We start from the raw sequence: 14,413 nt of genomic DNA, 5'->3' as shown, positions 1-14,413 counted from the left end.
AGAGAGAGGATTGTATACCAACCAACATTTCCATTTATACCTCAGTACCAATCTATAAATTAGGATTCTGATTTATCTATCTTGCCCGAATTTGGTTATTATGAATTAGTCCCCAGAGCCTCCTCTCTTGGGGCAAAAATATCAAGTACTTACTGTGCAAGACTCAACTCCCTGCCTTGAATGTTTGGTGCCCCTTCTATGGAATTAGGCAGACTTTCTATTAATGTCTTCTAAATGTAACAAGGCATACCTAATTTATTTATATGCAACTTTTCTTTCACAGACAATAAATTCTCTACTCTAAAAACTCAAGATTTGTCATGAATTATTAGAAGATGGTTTGCCATTTTGCACTTATGGTACTCTTAATTAGGAATTTCAAAAATTTTAAGAGGAGTTTTCATGAGAATATTTGTTGGATTCTGCTCATAATGTTCTTTGGAACCTAGGGGGCCAAAAGTTGAGGAGTGAGAACTCAGCTTACTTCTACACTAAGCTCTGTATGTCTCTTGCTACCTCAAGAATGATAGGTTTTAGAAATCTCTGAAAAGAGCCTCTTTGAGTCTGATAATTGTATCTCTCCTAAAGTACTCACTCCATCAAAGCAACAAATGCAGACTCTTTCTGGAGAGAAACCTAAATGACAAGGTTGTAGAGGAACGTCTTCTGTTCAAATAAAAGTCTACTGACCAGGGAATAGATGCAGAGAAAGAAATTGTTTCTTTTTATTCTGGGGTCACTCATCCATACACATGGCATTGTTTTACATCTATAAGCTAATTATTTCCATATTTCTGTTTCTATCGAGACCTCATATATAAACTATAAATGATATTTAGAACTACCCACACAAGATCTCACAGGTATTTCAAGATCAAACTTAAATATGGGAGAACCCCTACAATGTCATTCTCTTCTAACGTCCATATCTCAGTGTCATCCATATAGTTGGCAAGCTTTTCTCTCATCCTCATATTTCATCCAACATTATATATTTGATCTACCTAACATCATTTGATTCTGTTCAACTGCTGCCACTGAGTGAAGATTACCATTAACTCTTGCTTGAACTACTCGAGTGATCAGGATTCTGTGTTTTAGGCAGGAGAAACCAACTCTAGGTGACTAACTTAGAAAAATAATCTAAGGGTATTGGGTAGGTAACTGATAGCTGAATGCTGGAAAGGTGGTTTGGGGATATCAACAGAAACTTCCAGGAAGAAAAGCTACAGATAACACAGCCAAGGTCACTTTCCTCAGGGTCATAGTTCTGTTTGGGACCATTTGATTGGCCAAACCCATGAAAAATGACCATGTCCCAGCTATCAGGAGATGGACATATCTGACTCATTTTGACTATAGATTCACACGAGGCTTTCTTCCAGATTAGAAAATAGGTTTTGATGTTAGGATGACAAAAACTATATTATTTTCAGAAAAAAAATATTACTTCTACAGTAGATTAGAGATGGCTTCAATTCTTTGCTTTTTCACTCCATGTGTGCATCTGTTAGGGGCAAGGGGAAGGTAGTCTAAATATCCTCCCCATGAATCTGGGCTGGCTTCTTGACTGCTTTAATCATGCTATGCCAATTTCCAGACTCAAGCCTTAAAAATCTAGCAGCTCTTACTTCTTGTTTTTTGTAACATTCACTCTTGAAACCTTGGGACTACCATGCTATTAGCAACCCAAACTATGCAGAGGCACTGAAGGATAGGATGTCTTGGAGAGAAGAAGAGAGAGAATGATAAGGAGGGAGGGAGGGAAGGAGGGACAGAGAGAGGGAGAGCGAGAGGGAGAATGAGAACCAAGGCAGGAGACATTTCCTCTTGAAAGATCTTCTAACCCCAACTACCTCAACTGATACCACATGAATCAGAAAAGAGCTATCCAACTGAATCCTTCCCAAATTTCTAACTCCAAAATGTGTGCAAAACAAAATAGTTATATTAAATCATGAAGTTCTGGAGGCAGTTTGTTAGTGAGCAATAGATAACCAGAACAGTCTCCTTGCATTTATCCTTGAGTTTTTTTTTCTATTTTTCATAATGTGGCCAAGAACCTTTTTAGAATATATATTTTTTTATCATATTATTACCCTGTTTAACACTTTTTAATAGCTTTTCAATGCTCTTAGGATCAAAGTCAAAATCTTCAACATCATCTTCAAGGTCTTGAATTCTGTGCCTCAGATATATCTCACCTCTTTTCACTGCCTGCCTCACTCTCTGAACGACAGTCACATTAGCTGTTTTGTTTCTCCAAAATGCTACACTTATTTCTGTCCCAGAGTCTTCACATATGCTCTCCTCTTTCCTAAAGGCCCTTCCTCCATTCCATCAGGCTTTTCTCTAGTTAACTCTTTCTTATTCTTCTGATCTTAGTTTAAACATCAGCTTCTCAAAAACCTTCCCTTATTCTCCAGGCTAGATCTATCTCTTCATAGCTCTATACCTCTCCAACAGAGCAACCATTCTATTCTAATTAAATAATTCATTATAAGGGAATTTTTATGATTTGTCCTTCCTGCTAGAAATGCAAGCTATATAAAAGCTGCAAATCTTGTCTTTCTCTTTATCCACTGTGCTTTGAACCATGCTTTGCACATAGTAGATACACAATAAATGCTTATTGAAAAGTGCATATGTGAAAACTAACTTAAGGTAGATAGATTTATGCTTCTCAAACTTCAAAAGTGCAGATCAGTCACCTGGGGATCTTGTTAAAATGCAGATTCTGATTCAGTGGGTCTGGAGTGGGGCCTGAGAATTGAGTTTCTATTTCTAACAAGCTCCTAGGTGATGCCATTGTTGTGGGTTCTGTGGATCATTCTGAGTAGCAAGTCTATATAAGAATCATAATTAAGTCCTGTGGGTAATGTGGAGCAACCAATTGGGATTAGTTAATATTTTAAACCTGTGCTATCATTTTAATTTGATTCAATTAATTTCTACAAACAATTATTTAGCCAACTATTTCCCAGAATAGGCTAAACATGAGCAAGATATGGTTAGTGCCCTCAAAAACCTCATAGTATAAGAGGCATAACCAAAATATAAACAAATCAATGTGAAAAACGTGTTATGATAAAAGTAGACTACAAATATGGATTCAAGCACAAAATGGGCAGTTGTCAACTCAATTTGGGGAGCTCAAAAAATTTGAAACACGCTGGCGATCTAGCATGACTGTGAACCACTGTACTATTGTGTTTTGTTTTCTTAGCCTCTATGTATCCACCTGAAACGAGTTATTGGAGAATTAGTAATTTAAATAATTGGCCTGACTTCCACATTCCATTTTCAGAATGAGCTCTGCAACTATTTAGTCCTCTTGTGTACTATGGAAAACATGTTTTTGTTTGTTTCTTTCTGATGTCTGTTTATCTCTTTCATTTTCAAGTTGCTGTACAATCTGTCATTTCTGTCTTCAACTTGGTAAATCCGTTCTACTCTTTATAGTTAGACTTGAATTTGAAAACAAAATGTGCTGGAAAACAGTAAGAGAATGATGAAATGGACAGAAGCTGGGTTGGAGTCTGTATTAGTCAGAGTTCTCCAAAGGAACAGAACCAATAGAATATATGTAGATATATGAGGAGATTTATTATAGGAACTGTCTCATGAGATTATGGAGGCCAAAAAGTCCCACAATCTGCTGTGCAGGGCGGAAGCCCAGGAATGCTGGTGTATAGTCCAGTCCAAGTCCAGAAGCCTAAGAACTAAGGGAGCTGATACTGTAAATCCTGGATCCAGTGTAAAGTCCAGCAATGAAGCATCAGTGTCCAAGGGCAGGAGAATGAATGTTCCAGCTCAAGCAAAGAGCAAATTTGCCCTTCTTCTGCATTTTTGTTCTATTTGGGTCCTCAGGGAATTGATGATGCTCTCCCACATTGGAGAGGGAGGTCTTTTTTACTTAATCTACTGCTTCAAATGCTAATGTCATCTGAAAACACCCTCACAGACAAACCTAGAAATAATGTTTTACCAGCTATCTTGGCATCCCTTAGCCTAGTCAAGTTAACATAAAATTTAGCATCACAGAGCCCTTTATTCTGCAGTTTTGTCCTTGAAGGGGAAATAGTTCTCTTTTTTCTCACTTAGGTGCTTACTCAATGGAATGGACTTTCTTTCTTTCTTTCTTTCTTTCTTTCTTTCTTTCTTTCTTTCTTTCTTTCTTTCTTCTTTTTTTTTTTTTTTTGGTGGAGGAGGGTGGGAAGTGGGGATATAGAACCTTATTCACAGTTTGGAATACAGAACTTCATTTCAATTTTTGTGTCCACTCTTAGCTTTTACTGCACTAATAATCTCCTGACTTCCTGGGAATAGTCATCATTCTTTTAAGTTCTTTCTTTTCCAGTACAAAACTTTCTTAAGCTCTTCTAAAACATCATTTCTCCTGAGAGGAAGATAATTAACTCTACCCTTCTGGTTATTATTTAATCATTATTTTTGGAGTACCCAAAATGTGCTAAGTATCAGCCATTTCTAGCACCGGATTATTATTCAGAGTTTAGTCACTTCTTAATTTGGGTCCTTGAAACCACTTTCTTTATCTTCCTTTATTAATATTTATTAGGAGCCACAGAGGGCAAGGTGCTCACCTTTTTAGAGAACATAGGAAAGCCATATTTCCTGTCCTCTAAGAGCTCTCCATTCCTTGCTTCATCTCACTTTCCCAATCAGGCCAATGTGTTACTTCAAAATAATCTCTTTGGCCCAACTCTGTGAGACACACGTCCCTCTCCTCCCTCATGCATCCATTAGTTTTTCATTGCCCATGAATGAAATTTAAATTCATTTGCATCTCAAGCATTTCTTTTCTGTTCTTTCTTATTCTTTCTGCACAGTCAAGCCATCTTCTAAAATTCTTGCCTTTCTCTAAAAGAGAGATAAACAGAGGAAAAGATAAGTTCAGGCTTGGATTCTTGTGGTCACTCAGCTCCCTTTGGATAGACATCCACTTTCTCCAAGGTTGGGGTGGCAGCTATTTAACTCAGGAGTCAGTGATGAAATGTTTTTACATAATACATGCCTCTTAGGAAAACAGCATGCCTCTGTTTAAGATAATCAGCACACTTTCACCTCCTACTTCCCCAAATGCTTCCATAGCACTCAGCCTTAAGCATCCTTTGTGTTCAGTATGATGGAGGGCACAGTTTCTCCAGCTAGGAAATGTAGAATATATTCTCAGGGGCTGTACTTTACTACTGTGTGTGTGTGTGTGTGTGTGTGTGTGTGTAGTTATGTTTCCATTTCTTCATCTCAGTGATAATATAATTTTGTGTTATCTGCTTGATTCCTTATAACTAGGTACTGTCCATGGGATTTCAGTCCCCATTATGATCTGTGTTGTTGAATACATTGGTGCCCATTGCTCTATCCAGTGACAGTGTTTCATTTTAAGCTTTGTAGTGTGAATAAGTACTGCTGACTACAACTAATGTTGTGTGGCTAACTAATGTGTTTGTATACTTTTGAATATGAAAGAATTCTCAAACTTGAGGAACTTTCTTTAATGGGCACAATATCAGCTCTGAGGAAGATATTTCTGTATTCTAATTCCAGTTCTGGCAATTTATGAGCTTGTTGCTCTTGAGAAAGTCTCTTAGCCTTTGTAAAATTCCTCTTCCTCATATATAAAAGGAGGTTAGAAAATGAGCTACTAAGATCATAGAAGTGCAGTATGGATTCGGATCAGAATGTGTGATTATCTGGCATAAAACAGGTATTTAGTAACTGATAACCATGATTATTATTATATTTTGTCCTGCGAATCAATTTCAATTCAGCATCTTCTACATCTACGTCCCATTTCAAGAGGAGAAGATGTTTAAATTCATAAACAACTTTTAAAACAAAATTGACTTCTCAAGTGTATGATGAAACCACTGGCCATGTATCTTGCATTAACATAGTGCATTATATACCCTCCATGTAGGTCTTTGTTATTATTTCTTAAATACTATAGTAAGTCTTACCTCCTGTTAATATTTCTAGAGATTTCTGAAGATGGCAGGGGTAAAGAAACAATCAGAAAAATGAAAACCAAAGAAAGCAAGAGTAGTTACCTGCAGAGTGAATACAGAGGGATGTTAACACTGTTTGGCTATATACCTCAATATTACTTTCTGTGTGGTCCTAAATTTGTTCTTTCATTCACATGGGCAGCCAGAAATCCACTATGAGGCCTAATAAAATAAAAGAGAAAATTGCAGGGGAAAGATGTATCAAGGCAGTAATCTATTGGTTTAGATAGATCAAATGCCTGCCTGCCTATATTGTTTATGGGAAATAAGTGTCATCCCTCCCTCCCAAACTTTGCTATTTTCTAAAATGGATCCACTCTGAGATGTGATTTTTTTCTTCCAAGTTAGACCAGTTGGATTCCATCGATCATAATTGTGACAGATAGCAAGTGATTTGTTTCATTACATTGTTAATGGCTGTAGTGGGAACGTTTGAGCTATTACATAAAAAGCTGTGGTTCTGTTGTTGTGAAGCTTCCAAGGATAGAATTTTCTCTTCACTCTTTGTTTCTGCAATAGGCTCTCTTGCCCCTAACAGGGATGCACACTGAGTTTTAAATCCTTTCTGCTTAGCTTGAGGGAGTTTGCTTTTTTTCTGCGTGTCATTGAAAAGTCCAGTATACAGTCACTTCCCAGCTAGCCAAGACATGAAAATGGCATCAGCAACATAAATTGTTGTAAAAATTTACCATTCCTGATAGACGAAAGTGGAAAAAAAAAAAAAACACATAAAGAAAGGAACGTGTGCATCTGAAAAAAGAATAAAACTCTTATAAACCTCTTTACTTGGTCAAATATCAACTCTTACATGTGTGGGTTTCATTCTTATACATCAGGAGAAAACTGAGTAGAGTGGCCTCAGAGAAGAGAAAATGCACAGAATCATGAAAAGCGTTTGTCTGATATATTCACAAAGGAGGTAGGCTGGTTTTTGCCTTTCATGCCAAGCATAATCTTAAACAAGTTTCAACTTTAACTTAAAGATATTTTAATGTATCCATTTGACTCACAACTCAAGCTCATATTGAATTCAAAAGAAAACCCCTTAAAGCTCAGTTTTTAAAATACATCAAGTAAAATTTTATACATTTTTTAATCAATCCAGATGATATCAAAGATAATTCTTAATTAGCTGACTGTCTACCCTTGAATCAATGACAGTGGTGGTTACCAACTGGGAGCAAGAAAGGCATCGACACCTCTGGGTCATTTTAAGGTGATTTTAATATTCTCAGTAACCTTCATCCCTAAGGATAAACCCTGCTGTAATGCAGACATTGAAATCCTAGCCCTTTTAAATACAGGTTAATTGCAATCACTTCCCCAGTAGTTGGAAATTTTAAACTAAACCTACAAACATCCAAAAGTTACTACCAAATATTTACCAGAAATTCTAGAATGAGTATCATTTACTGGAATCATCTTCAATTTAATAATGTTTTTTCTCCTAACGCTTATAGTTCTTGCCCATAGATTACTCTATCGACATTAACATCCTCTTGGGAAATTGGTAGGAGAGCTGGCCTATCTGTACCTGTTTTAGAAAAGAGGAGAGAGAAAGCAAAGTTGGTGACCAACTCAAGGCTGTACAATATCAGGACACAGAACTCACACTTTCAGCCTGTTCTCTGCCTTTACACTGCCCATGATAAATACACCCTGGTGGGCGCCTCTCCTCTCTTTGAGAACATACATATTCATGTGTTTGAAGTCAGCCATGGATATTGACATGGACTACAATGTGTTGAAAAGAGAAGGGCAGCTAACAGAATGATTAAGACAACTGAAAGAAAATAAGAAATTTAATAATTGAAATGTCTTCTAACTTAAAAAAAAAGAGAGAGAGAATAGATGAACCAGATAAGATGCAAATAAAACAAGAAAACAAAATATATGTGAAATGAAAAATGCAATTGGTTTTGTATCTTCAAATGCTTAACTTACGGGATGGGAGAGCACACAATTTAGCTTGTTTGGGTTTAGTCCTCCTAATATATTCTACGGAGTAATTTATTTTCAGAAGAAGCCTCACTGCAGTGCTCCTATTATGATAATGGGAATTTATGCACATGAGTATTTGTGATCACATCACAGAACAGTTTTTGGAAGTACTGAGGGGGAGGGGGAAATTAACATTTAAAAAATAAGGACGAAGGCTTAAAAAAAAAACCTCTAAATGTTCAACCTATCATGCAATCTGCACTCATACACACACACATGCACACGCACACACGCACACACACACACAATTCCACGGTGGATTGTCTTATTTGGGCTAAGTGCTTCTCTAGTGAAGAACAAAACTTGTGAGTGAAAAGCGGCATAATGCATAGAATGCTTGCATGGATTCGTTGATGAGAAGGTGGCTGCCCCTGAGATTGGAAAACACAGCTCCAGCAGCCCCAGACCTCTCTGACCATATTCACTTTGCTTACTCAGGAGCAGACAATGACAGGCAGGGACTTAGGGGGAGGGGATGAATCAAAGTCCCTCTTACCCTGTGTCTCTCTGCTAGAATTGCTGTCAGCCTGGTGAGCTGACATGAAGTAGGGGATCAATCCAGTAGACACAGGATGAAAATGTAAACAGGGATAAGCTCTCCGTGTGCGCACTCTCTTTCTCTCTCTCTCTCTCTCTCTCTCTTCCATTTTATTCTATTTTTTTTTTTACACAAAATCCAGACATTTGAGAGGGTAGATATTTTTTCCTGTCATGAATGAAGCAATGCTCAGCACTCACAGTCACTTAACAACAGTAGGATCATCTTTAGGGAACAGCCACACTGCTTTTAGTAAATTGTGTATGGCGATTTCAAGACTGCGTTACAGAGTGTGCCAATATCTGTGTGCATATTAGAGCACTCCAAATATGAATACCTATGGGGAAAATTATGACAAAGTCACAGCTTGAGTACATTAATGAAAATAAAACTTATCCAAGTAGGTGAACTAATAGGTCCATGTACCAAAGTTTACGGCCACAAGTCAGCTGTCACTGGGTAGGCTAAGGGAGACATAATATTCTAGTCATTTCTCTAGTGGAAAGAACATTAGCCTATTCTCTCCCTTAATTGATATTCTGCAACTGAATCAAGCACTGCTGATTGCTGACCAGCTCACACGTTCCCCATATGTCTCCAGATTGCTAAACTCAGAAATGTGAGACTCTGCATCCCTGAATTAGTTTGAGGACAGCTAAGCTCAGTAGTGACTGCTGGACTATGTGTTCCTATAAAGAACATATGAAAATCACGAGTTTGGGAAACTGTGTATTGGCACAATTTTCTCGAAACTTAATTGTGTCATATTTAGGACACGACTCAAGGATTCAAACTAATTTCACTGGGTAAACATTATCAAACAGTTTAAGTTTGCCAAACCAGGTGAAACATACTGTGCAAGAATTTTTTTTCTTCCTCTGTGTTTGTCCTCTGGCATACATTCCTGTACTTATTTGCTTCTGAATAGCGAAACCACATTATGGATATAGTTAGCAAAGATTAGCCTCAGATTAGAAAAGCTTACATATTTTAGGTATCAACCATCTATTAAAAATTGAGTTGTTAAGAGTGAAAAGCAGAATGCAGAATTTTCTGTCATCATGCTCAAGAGTCAAGAGCTAAAATTATAGCTTCTTTAACCACAAATATATGCTAATATTTTACATTCTGTTTTATTTTAGGAAAAACTATCAAATATAATGCCAAAACACCCCCAAATACACATTACTAATTTGAGATATCAGTGCACATTCACACACGCGAGGTACTGGGTTCTTCTAAGAATATGCATCATTTCAACAACTACATAGTGCTGGGGCAGCTTTTATTCTCATTTTAGAGATTAAAAAGCAGAAAGGTGGAGGGAAGTCCCATATCTTTTTCATTGTCCAATAGCCCACCTATGGGAGAGCTAAGACTTGAATGCAGGCGGTCCAAACCGGAGCTCATCTTGACTCTGTTTCATTGATTCTTCCGGAACTTTAAATTAATCTTATGAATTAAATGTGTGATATGTTTCATTCATTTTCAATACCAAGAATGTTTATTAAAGTAGGAGATAAAAATCTTAAAAAAAGAAAAAAGAAGGGGAGGGGCACCTGGGTGGCTCAGTGGTTGAGCTTCTGTCTTCAGGTTGTGATCTCCAGGGTCCTCAGATTCAGTCCTGTATCGAACTCCCCACAGGGAGGCTGCTTCTCCCTCTGTCTATGTCTCTGCCTTTCTCTGTGTGTCTCCCATGAATAAATAAATAAAATCTTTAAAAGAAAAATAGCATAGAAGAATAGGTACCATAAGTTAAACTCTTAAATCCTTTAAAATGGACTGTTTCTAGGGGCGTTGTTATAACATTGAAAGATGACATGTATGCAAATGTTTTTAGTTAATTTAGCGATAACGTTACACTCTTTTATTAACATGCTCTGTATTATTTTTTAAAAATGGAGAAGATTGAAGATTATTCATAGTGATTAGGAGTCTTATACTTCCTTATATGGTTAGTAAGTATAAATTATGGTGACCTGCTGAGGACTTGCAAGTATGTAAGATAGAATGGATCATGGTCTGACTACTGGTGAGATGTAGGCTTTTGTGGAAATACTTCAAAAGTAAAGAATGTGGCTTTCCCATAGGGGTTATAACACCTCTTTGACTTAATCAGTTTGCTTTATGCTCTCAGAGAAAGAATTCTCTAGTTTCACTCATCTAGAGAAAATCACAATATTCTTGGTTTGCAGTCGGGAAGAAAATCACCATTTTCCTCGTGGGAAGCATTTGGTGAAAACTGCAAGTAATTTCTCAGCAAAATCTGATTTGTTAACGTAATCTTAAAATAAAGAGGAAAACCAAACAATAGAACAAAAGAGATCTTATATAATTTGATAATCTCAGTACATAATCATGTACGACAGTAACTTCCCTTTCTCATTAAAATCGATGAGAAAGAGTGCCTAGCTTGAGGGTGTCGCCATAAAACAGAATGAATTGTTCTAAAATATTTTGGAGGAATTATGGTGAAAATTTTCAGGAGATACAAATTCCTTCACTTAATTTATTGTCTTGTGCTGTTCTCGAAATCATTCCATTCTTCCATGATGAGATAGGGGCCATGAGTCCTGCTCACTTGTTTTATACAGTAGCATTTGAACAGAGCTATCACTTACTGCATGTTTGCTCTGTGTCTCAAGGAAATAAAGCAGAAAAATGAGTAATGCTTTATTACCACCAGAGCCTACTGAAAAGCAAATAATATGCTCAGGCCTAGAATGAAATCTTACTGAGTGTTGGTGAAGGAAAGGAAAGGAAAATGTAGAAAAAAGATGGCTAGAATTTTATCATGCAGCTGAAACAGAGTCAAAGGAAATGATTCAAAAGTGTTGCTTTAAATAAAATGTTCCTTGTATGCTCATCAATTAAACAATTAACACATAATTCTGTCCTCTCCAGCAATGCTAATATGAGGGATATGAATTCTTGGTCTACTGCTTTCTTCCTAATAAAGGCAGCCTCCAACTTACAGATGGGTTTGGGTTACAAAAATTCATTTGTTGGATGGTCATATGGGACCTAAAATGCCCTTTCCCAAAGAATCAATGTTATAAATCGTTATTTAGTTTTAAGGCTGGTCCACATAAGCCTACTTAAAATACAGTGCTCCTCAGCTATACTGCTGTAAGTATTAGCCTGAAGTGTAAGATCTGAGATGGGGGTAACTCATTTTGAATTGGGAGAGAGAGGAGGAGCAAGAGACTCCCTTTTCTTGATTACGGGTAACTCAAGGGTATGGTGACTATGTGTTCTGCTTTAAAAAGTGGGGCACATGGCCCAGCAAAAGCTTTTATCCTATGACAAAATGAAATTGGAAAATAAAAATTTTCCTCCCAGAATATTCTATGGATATACGGGGATAACTTTGGGAATTGCTATTACCCCAGAAAATCCAGTAGATCTGGATTTCCTACACTAGTATTATTTGAAAAAGAGAAAGCTGGGGTGGGATTTGCTTTATTCTCTTTGACTTTGAAAGCCCAGCTGGAAGGTGGAAGTCCAGGAGTCTTGCTGCGATTGACCAGGAGAGAGAGAGTGACATTTGGGATAAAGTCAAGCCAGAGAGACCAGACAGGACACCAATTTAAGATAGATATTAAGAAGTGGACTATCAAAATTTGGCTTATCGGTAGGAGAGAAAGGAAAGAGACAGGATGCCTGGGGGAGTTGAGTGAGAGTAGCTCTGGTGGTGGATTGAAGTCACCAGCAATGGAGGAAAACAAACCAATTGGCAGAGAAGATAAGCCTGCCCAAGGTGAATTCTTTCAAGTCAGTTGCTATACACAGCTCTCTTCCTTTTTCTCCTTTGGACTTTACAGATTCTTTAAACAGCATTGAGATCCTTGAAAGTAGCAAAAGTTTAACTGGCAGAGGGACCATGACTGAAGGCACAGTGAATATTCCAACCTATGAATATTCCAACCACTATGCTAGATTGTTTTCCTTGCTTTTTCATTTGATCTTTGCAACCATCCTATGAGAGAGTAGTTGTCCTTCTATTATAAATGTGATAACACAAAATCAAAAGGTTAAATAACCTGCTCAAGATTGTGGTTATGCTAATATTAAACTTACATTAAACTGATCCTTCTGACTAGTATTCTTTGTACTTATTTATTTTGTTAACTCGGGTGTCCATGAGTTGTGTCTCCAATTCAATTCAATTCAATTTATAAATTCAAAAATTGTTCAATGATATGATATGCTAGATACTGTCTTGGATCCTAAGAGTAGAGAGAAGAGGGATCCCTGGGTGGCACAGTGGTTTGGCGTCTGCCTTTGGCCTGGGGCGCGATCCTGGAGACCCGGGATCGAATCCCACGTCGGGCTCCCTGCATGGAGCCTGCTTCTCCCTCTGCCTGTGTCTCTGCCTCTCTGTCTCTCTCTGTGTGACTATCATGAATAAATAAATAAAATCTTAAAAAAAAAAGTAGAGAGAACAAGACTTTGCTCTGCCCTCAAAAAGTTCTGCCTAAAAAAAAAAAAAAAAAAAAAAATTCTGCCTAGTGAAGTATGCTTCTAGAAATTTGAAAGTAAAGAGACCTTTTCTGAGAAGAAGAACATAAGGAGAAAAGTGGATAACCTTTACCCACAAACTCTTGCTGCACCACCAGTGGATGGGAAAACTGAAACTATCAATAACATCTTTAGAAAATACTAGGGTACAGGCAGTGCAACTTTGGTAGTGGTTATGTAATGTGGCGAAAAGAATGTTGATATTGAAACCAAAGAGACCTGGCCTTGAATTTCAGCTTAGCTAATGATTAGCAATGAGGCTTTGGGCCATTTAACTTCACGTGTAAAATGGATATAATGTTATAAGAATTAAATGTGGCCTAAGTAAATCAAAAGCCAAATTAGTGCCTGGTACATTATGAAAACTCAGTACATGTTAGCTATTATTATTTAGTATTATTGATACTGCTCACTCCAATTCTCCATGAAAAACGGGACAACATAGCCATAGCAGAAGCCGCAGCCTATCAGAAATATGAAGCCAAGCAGAGGATGGCAGACATAGCAGAAATGATGCCTTTGGAATAACTAATACCCAGTGTAGGGCATCACCTATGTGAAATGAGGTGTTTGGAAGTTGTGGCAGATTCAGGAGAAACCACAGAAGTCAGTAAGAGTTAATGGTGCTTGTGTTCAAAGGACAGAGCCAGGCAGAGGACGAAGGAAGGGGAAAGGGGAGAAGTCATATGGTGATTTATTCATGACTGTTTGAAAATTCATTCATTTATTCATTGACTCCCTCAACAAGTATATGTTGGACACCAGCTCTCTTCCAAGTGCCGTCCTCAGCTGTATGGGTGAGGTGCTCAATAAAGTAATCAAGAATCCTGCAATCCTGTGTCTTCACAGAACTCACAATCTCATGGAAGTGAAGGAAACAATAAGTAAGTCAACTAGTTAATAGTCAAGATAGCAAGAGAAACCAAAGGGAGAAGGTGCCAGGGCAAGGAGTCTCTAAATTGGAATATGTATGGGGATGGGGTGAAAAAAAAAAACTTTATATGTAGTTTGTGTCTATAAATTCCTTATATTTAATACAGGGAGTACAGCTGCTCCTGTGTCTGGAATGCATGGTAGATGATACCTGGTGTCCTGAGGGAAAGGTGGATCTCTCTCTCTCTCCCTCTCCCCACTGCCCCCGAGTCTGTTTCATTTCTGCACTTACTGGTCTTCTATGATAGGTCTTGACACTTGGACCCTTTGTATGGTGTTCTTTTCAGCCACACTGATAAAAATGACTAAACATATAATAAGAGTTGGCTAATATGTTTTCATATTTACAGAAAAGTCTGAAATATGTACATATGAGCACAGTGAACCTCAT

This window comes from Canis lupus, chromosome 12 (genome assembly GCF_011100685.1).
Source record: "Canis lupus familiaris isolate Mischka breed German Shepherd chromosome 12, alternate assembly UU_Cfam_GSD_1.0, whole genome shotgun sequence".
Lineage (NCBI taxonomy): Eukaryota > Metazoa > Chordata > Mammalia > Carnivora > Canidae > Canis > Canis lupus.
Note: the sequence above shows the minus strand (reverse complement) of the source record.